We start from the raw sequence: 7,888 nt of genomic DNA, 5'->3' as shown, positions 1-7,888 counted from the left end.
CAACATAGTGAATCACATAAAGAATTACACTATGCACATAATACTGTACTACAGTGTTATTGCTATGTGTACATTTATTTCATAAATATATAATGCCTAACCTGAAAAAATACATTCTGTGGTAAACAGAAGTTAATGTATTATAGACCATTTACAGTCACATGTGCTGAAGGTTGAAAAGCTTGTAGACTTTGTTATGTATTTAGTGAGAAATGTTACTAATGGTTGGCATGGTGACTCAGTAAGAAAGCCAGAGGGCTCACTTGTAAATCATGCTGAACTCCAGAGACAGTGCTTTGATTCCTAGAGCTATCAGTCAAACTGAGAATCACAGCCATGGCAATTAGCAGCATGTTTCCAAAGCTCATCACAGAGAGCAGACTCATTCTTGGAGTGTTTGCCTTCCTGAAACCATGATGTAGTGTAGAGAGAAAGTATTCAACATGATCAACAGACTGACAATCAACAAGAGTCTGCTATAGGGAATTTCAAGCAGGGCTGCAATCTCATTATAAGGCCTTGGCAAGTTACTCAATCCGATTTCCCAACCAGGGGTTAGAGAAAGAGAAAAAATGCAGGAAAACTGTATGGGGCTTATTGTGATGGCGCTGGTGCAGGAACGTTGACAAAAGAAGTGTGTAGTTGTGCTCTTCTGTCCTTTCTGCTGTAATGTAGATCATCATTTGGTACATTATTCTAGTACATAAAATACTTTTGAACTGCCGCTGGGCCTTACCTCTGCACAAGAATTCAAGGAATGCACTGGTAAACAATTACATCTGATTTTTGTAAATAAAAGTTAATTTAACTGCTGAGCTAGGAGGAAAAAGAAGGGTGCCAACTTATCAGAGGAAGAAAAATTTTACTTACAAAGAGTACTGGATAGGGAAAGGGAAGTGGTGGTGACTATAGCTGGAAAAGAAAAGGAATAGGCAAAGGTGAAAGTGAAGGAGGAAAAAAAAAAGGAAGAGGCAAGAGGCAGAAGGGGGAAGGGGGTATGGGAAAGGGGAAAGGGAAGGGGAGGTGGAGGGGAGGGAAGGGGAGGTAGAGCGGAAGGGAAGGGGAGGGGAGGGGAGGGGAGGGGAGGTAGAGCGGAAGGGAAGGGGAGGGGAGGGGAGGGGAGGGGAGGGGAGGGGAGGGGAGGGGAGGGGAGGGGAGGGGAGGGGAGTGTGGTTTAAGGGCAAGGGGCAAGCAAAAGGCAAGGCAAGGAAAGGTTATTTTTGTGATCTGTCCATCATTACAGCTACTATAATGGACATAGATACCAGGGCTGAGTGAGTCTTAAACTGGAATTTAAGCCAGAGCGCTACAGCTAACCTAGGAGATATCTTGAGTTCCTTGCTTTGTCACAATTCAGCTGAAGACGAAGAGTCAACGAGGCATTCTAGAAACTGAATTCACTTTTTGGTGGCAGCTGAATCAAGGGTGAACCTTCAGAATATCCCCTGTACTTTTCAATTTCAACACGCCTGAGAAACAAGGTGCAACAGACTACATCTCATACATATTTCTTTGGAGTTTCATAGTCTTTGTAGGGGAAGGAAAAGGTGAAAAAGGTAAAAGAAAGGGATATTTCTCCATAGCTTTCACCAAAAATCCCTGGGATCCCCAAGATGTCACATAGAGGACAAGCCTCAATGCAAGTGCCATGAAATGAGAATAAGTTGGATTTTTTTTGCTGCTTTTAAATTAACTGAAATATCAAGATGAATTAATTAGTAGCAGCATCAGAAAGTTTTCATGCAGCTTCCAGATATATCAAACTAAGACAAAATTACTATATTCCTGTAAAAAAAAAAAAAAAAAAAAAAAAAAAAAGATAGCTAGATCATCAAAAACCTGAAAGAAGCATAGGAAAATCAATGGATTCCTCGGATCTCCTCCAGAATGTCCTGCTGTAGGAGTTTAGATTTGTGCTCATGTGGAGCAAGAAGGAACTTAGAATTTCCAGACTGTTGTTCACCTTGGAGACTTTAGAGAGCAAAGAGAAAACTTTTCCTAATTCTCTCCCTCTCCAAATTGTGCTTGTTCAGCATTTCTAATTTTAGTACTCCTCAAAACTTGTTTTTAGGGAAAATAAAAAAAGTGTGTGTATAAAAATCCTACTGTATCTTCAAACTAAGTATTTCTTACACTGTTCCCTCAGTTTCCCACAGTAAGAACAACGAGAAAACTTTCATTGCCTACTGGTCTCATGCAGATCACATTAAGACAGAGTAGAAAAATTGATCCCAACTGGGCAATGGACTAACAACTACAGATTTAGTATCAGATTTCCACACATGAGGTTATTTTGTTTGTTTTTCATGACTTTGTGATTTTGTGATTTCGCATTATGACGAGTAGACTTCTCTACACTCTAAGAGGGTGTCTTAAAGAAGACAAAATATGCATCCAGACCATTTGAAGTGTTTGTTTTATAAGATCTTGTATTTATTATTAGGAGAATAAATGATTTAACTATTTGCATTTCTACAATAAGTATGAGCTTTGGTTTTATGAGATACCAGTAAGGCTGTTGTAATGGGGAAAGTAATAGCTTTTGACTGATGAGAGAGAGAGAAATATTAGCAGAATAAGAACTGACAGGGAAGATCAAAATAAAAGAATGTATATAGGAGATATCCCAATGGAATGACCATACAAAAATACTATAAACTAGAAACTGAATCAAATAACCTTGAAAGCACGAAACTAAAATTATTATTCTACAAGATGAAGCTTCTACATTATGAAGGAAGAGATAAAGCCAAAGTTCTAATAAAAACAAAATTAAAGGAAGAGAAAACATAATTCAATAGATCAAAAATGTATTAAATAATATTCTGAGAGAAAAAAATGAAAAGAAAAAAAATGAGATACTGAATTCAGGAAGCTGTATAAAATGTATTAAGAAAGAATGAATGCAAGATTTCATTTTGGACTTGGTGATCTTGCATGTCTTTTCCAACTTAAACGATTCTATGATTTATTCCAAATGCAATAATACTAAAATGACCATAAGTTACACTAAGAACAAAATGATTGAGGCTATAAAACATAAAGAAATTAAATTATTGAAACTGTACAACAATGCTCAAAACAAAATAAATTACAATTAACATGTTTACCTACTTTGTACACACCAAGAATATCTTCATCAGCTTTGTTTTCCCAGGTAGAAGTGGATAATGAGAAGAAACAAAATGGAGGTAGTTAGTCAGATAAAAAACAATTTCAAACTCAACAGCATAGTTTTCCAAGGTTGCATATGCAGGTGAGTAACCAAATATTTGTGGTAGTTATTGGTAAAAGTAGTGTTTCTAATGGTTTTGTAAGTGTTTAAAGTCAGCCTTGGTGCATGATTTCCTGCAGTAGTCAACTTTTGTCCATACAATCTGCCTGTAAGTGTCTTGAAGTGAAAGCAAAACGTGTATAACCGTACCATGGAGACAAATACAGTATTGTTAAGGCTGATGAGGTTTTAGATTATGAAACAAGAGTTTATGACTTTGATATTGAAAGCATTTGGCTCAAAATCAGCTGCACTTTGTGCTCACATGAGTTTTGGCAGTGATGTGGTAAGTTCACTCAATATTCAATTCAATATTTACTGACTCTAGGGAAGTAACATAGAGGGATGGGCTGTGACTCTAAGCCTATTTATATCATGCATAGAAAATAACCTCTGTCTCAGGGAACAACCTATGCACAGCACATACCCAGATTCTTCCCTCACATTCTTTATATCCTTTCTATCCTTGCACCATGACACACTATTTGTAGAGCTGTTGTGGGAAGTAGGTCAAGAAAATTATATTTCTAAAGACAGCTCAAAATAAAATAAAACATAACCACCTCCTCCACCAAATTCTTCTATTTTATTTTATTTTTTTTTTTTTCATGGAAATACACAACTAATTGTTACAGCTGGAGTTGTAACTGGTACAGACAAATGCTGTGGTGGAAATGTTGAAAGGAACATGACAGTGAGTGGAAGTTAGCAGAAGAGCAGAGGCAACAATATCTTCAATCACTTGTGATACTGCCAGTAAGCCTCATTTAATACATAGCTGTGTAGATCGGACCACATTAATTTGAGTAACAGGAGACCATGTGTAAATACAGGTTATGAGAGCAGATAGCCAAAATGAAAATTAGCTGTGAAAGCTCTGCAGGAAAGGTCATGATAGATAACAGGAAAAAAAAAAAATCAAGTTGCAGAGATGAACAAGTAAAGGAGGAAGTTTTTCTTCTCTTTGCCTTTGAAACACAAAATGATACGCATTTTGCAGCTGCTCATTTGAACAGCTAAAAAGCACTTGTGAAAATTACTTTTTCTTGGTTTATTTTGCACATTATAAATTCTGTCAGACTAGAAAGTTCCTGCTACATAGAGTGCCTTTAATATTACTATGACATCCTTTGTTTAATACATCAAACAGGCAGTATCACTTTGGTCTTTTTAAAGTCCTGTTTCTGTGTATGTTACTGCAGTTAGTGCCTTCCAGAAAAGAGCCATTGACTTCGGCTTGCTCTGTAATAAATGAGGATAAAGAATCAAAAAAGTATATGTGTTAGTCTTCCACAAAAGTAGTGGAAGATAATTTTAAAGGTTTATTTACCTGGTAGCTTTTGATCATTTCTGGGCTACATTAGACATTAATAATCATATCACACATGTAGTTGTATCTATTGTTTTAACAGTGAGGAAGCCAAACAAGCTGTTGTGTGAAGGCAATGCTGTGGATGGACAGAGAGGAACAGCTTGTTTATTGGAAGTATAAAAGAGGACCAAGAATAGCATTTGAAATAATTAATGAATGTTTACATTGGCTGGAAAATAGTAGATCGCTGAACATAGTACTATGTTGATAGCAAATTGTTCTCATGTCACTAGAACCTCTTTGTTTGGAAGTGAGGACCTGAAGATAAATCAAGACCTCAAGATCATCTAAGCAAACTTGACATCCACAAATCCATGGGGCCTGATGGAATGCACCCACAGGTGCTGAGGGAGCTGGCTGTTGTTATTGTTAGACCTCTCTCCATCATCTTTGAACGGTCATGGAGAACAGGAGAGGTCCCTGAGGACTGGAAGAAAGCCAATGTTATGCCAGTCTTCAAAAAGGGCAAGAAGGAAGACCCAAACAACTACAGGTCAGTCAGCCTCACTTCCATCCCTGGAAAGGTGAGGGAACAGCTTATCCTGGAGGTCATCTCCAAGCATGTGGAGGATAAGAAGGTGATTGGGAATAGTCAGCATGGATTCACCAAGGGGAAATCATGCTTAACCAATCTGATAGCTTTCTAATATGAGATGATTATCTGGGTAGGTGAGGGGAGAGTGGTGGATGTTGCCTACCTTGACTTCAGCAAGACTTTTAATGCTGTCTCCCATAACATCTTCATAGAGAAGCTCAGGAAGTGCGGCCTAGATGAGTGGATGGTGAGGTGGATTGTCAATTGGTTGTATGGCAGAGCTCAGAGGGTTGTGCTTAGTGGTGCCAAATCTAGTTGGAGGCCTGTAGCTAGCAAGGTCCCCCACAGGTCAGTACTGTGTCCAGTGTTGTTCAACTTATTGATCAATGACCTGGGTGGTGGAACAGAGTGCACCCTCAGTAAGTTTGTTGATGACACAAAGCTGGGAGGTGTGGCTGATACCCCACAGGGCTGTGCTGCCATTCAGAGGGACCTTGAATGGCTGGAGGATTGGGCCAAGAGGAACCTCATGAAGCTCAACAAAGGCGAGTGCAGGGTCCTGCACCTAGGGAGGAATAACCCCAAGCACCGGTAGAGGCTGGGGGCTGACCTGCTGGAGAGCAGCTCTGCAGATCATCCTTAAAGTCCCTTCCAAACCAAATCATTCTATGGTTCTATAATCGACCAGGCTGAAGAGCCCCATCTCTCTCAGCCTTTCCTGATAGGAGTGATGCTGCAGTCCCTTCATCATTGCCATGGCTCTTTACTGGATTTCTCCAGAACATCCATGTCTCCCTTGTACTACCGACCACAAAACTGGACATAGTGCTCCTGTTGTGTCTTCACCAGTGCTGAGTGGAGTGGAAAGATCACCTCCCTTGACCTGCTGGCAATATATAGCTAATGCAACCTAGGACGTCTTTTTGGAGAAACTCTGTGAGGTTGCTGAGAAGATCTTGCCTCTGCTTATCTTATCACCACAGTGGTTAGTAGTTGGCATCATAGAATCATAGAATATCCCTAATTGGAAGGGACCCACATGGATCATCAAGTCCAACTCCTGGCTCCACACAGGTCTACACAAAAATTCAGACCATATGACTGAAAGCATAGTCCAAACATTTCTTAAACTCTGACAGGCCTGGTGCTGTGACCCTTCCCTGGGGAGCCTGTTCCAGTGTACGACCACACTCTCGTTGAAGAACCTTTTCCTGAAATCCAACCTGAACATTTCCTATTGAAGCTTGACTCAAATGACTAGCAATGCCGTGCTTTATGCACCCCAGGATGCAGTTGGCCCTCCTGGCTGCCAGGGCACGCTGCTGGCTCATATTCAGCTTGCTGTCAACCAAAACCCCCATATTGCTCTCCAGCGTCTCGTCACCCAGTCTGTACAAATAGCCAGGGTTGCCCTTTCCCAGGTAGAGGACCTGGCACTTGCTCTTGTTAAAATTCAAGTGGTTGGTGATTGTCCAGCTCTCCAATCTGTACATATCTCTCTGCAAGGCCTTTCCACCCTCGACAGAGTCAACAGCTCCTCCCAGTTTAGTATCATAAGCAAACTTACTCAAAACACCAGTCATATATCCAAATCATTTATGAAGACATTGAAAAGAACTGGCCCTAAAATGGAGCCCTGGGGGAACCTACTAGTGACTTGCCTGATGTAAAGGAAAAGATGGAAAGGATCTAAGGTCAAGAACAGTCCAGATTATCTTCTGTGACTTCTGAGGCACAAAACCAAACTTCAGCATGATGACAAGTGCTGAATCTGTATCTCAGTGGCAATTCTACCCTCCTCGACCAGGTAAAGCTAACTCTGCATGAAGACAGCTCCCTCCGATAACACCTAAACAAATCACTAACTGAAAGTTTTGCATGTTTTGGATTATACTGGTCCCCGGAGCCAACTTTTTCTTACATTAAAACTGCAAATTTCTGGTGGAGAATCACCTGCAGAAAAAGCTTATCCTGTGCTACAGAGATGATCCTTATCCTGCTTTTCTTACTTTCCTGCTATGGACACTGGCTGACATATTATAACTCAATGGGAGGGTGGGAGAAGGGTTATAATAATTTATCTATAAGCCAGGCAAGTAACAGAAATGCCACAAAAGTCCTTTAAATAGTAGAAAGGAGCATGAGAATTCAATAGTTCAAACAGATTTATTAAAAATATGGGAAAAAAAAAAAAAAAGATTAAAAGCATGATGTGTAGGCTGGCTTCAGAAATAAAAGTTATTATCTCTTGGGTTTGGAATCACTGTTTTGGAAACCTCCAAAGATGAGATCCATATGGTTTACATTTCATATTTTCCCTGCTGGACTTTTTGCAGCTGGGTTGATGAAGATGTTTTTATTTTCTGGGTTTCCCTCAGTAAGTATTTTTAGTGGAAGAAAAATATTATAATAGAAGAGAATAGTTCAGTTTGGAAGGAACTTTTGAAGATGATCAAGTCCAACTACCTGATCATATTTGAGGTAAACAAAGGACAAAGCACTATCCGAATGTCTCAAGAACACTGGCAGGCTTGGGGCATCGACAGCCTCCTGGGGAAGCCTGTTCCAGCATTTCACCACTCTCAACGTAAAGGAATTTTTCCTAATGTCCAGACTGAACTTCCCATGGTGCAGCTGTGTGCCTTTCCCATACATCCTCTCATCACTTACCAGGGAGCAGAGACCGGCACCTCCCTCTCTGCTTCCC

General features: G+C 40.0%; 1 long non-coding RNA gene across 2 annotated transcripts in view; it reads right to left on the bottom strand.

Moving 5' to 3' along the window:
• The window catches only part of LOC308185307, a 32,779-nt gene extending 29,403 nt beyond the window's left edge, over positions 1-3,376 (bottom strand). For both annotated transcript variants that reach the window (XR_013943281.1, XR_013943282.1), the window contains exon 1: positions 3,115-3,376. This is a non-coding gene — a long non-coding RNA (uncharacterized lncRNA). The remainder of the gene's footprint in view (positions 1-3,114) is intronic.
• Positions 3,377-7,888: the final 4,512 nt, after the last annotated feature.

This window comes from Anser brachyrhynchus (assembly GCF_964034855.1).
Source record: "Anser brachyrhynchus genome assembly, chromosome: Z".
In the NCBI taxonomy this organism is placed as follows: domain Eukaryota; kingdom Metazoa; phylum Chordata; class Aves; order Anseriformes; family Anatidae; genus Anser; species Anser brachyrhynchus.
The sequence above is the reverse complement of the archived record's forward strand: the minus strand, read 5'-3'. Positions and strand labels throughout refer to the sequence as shown.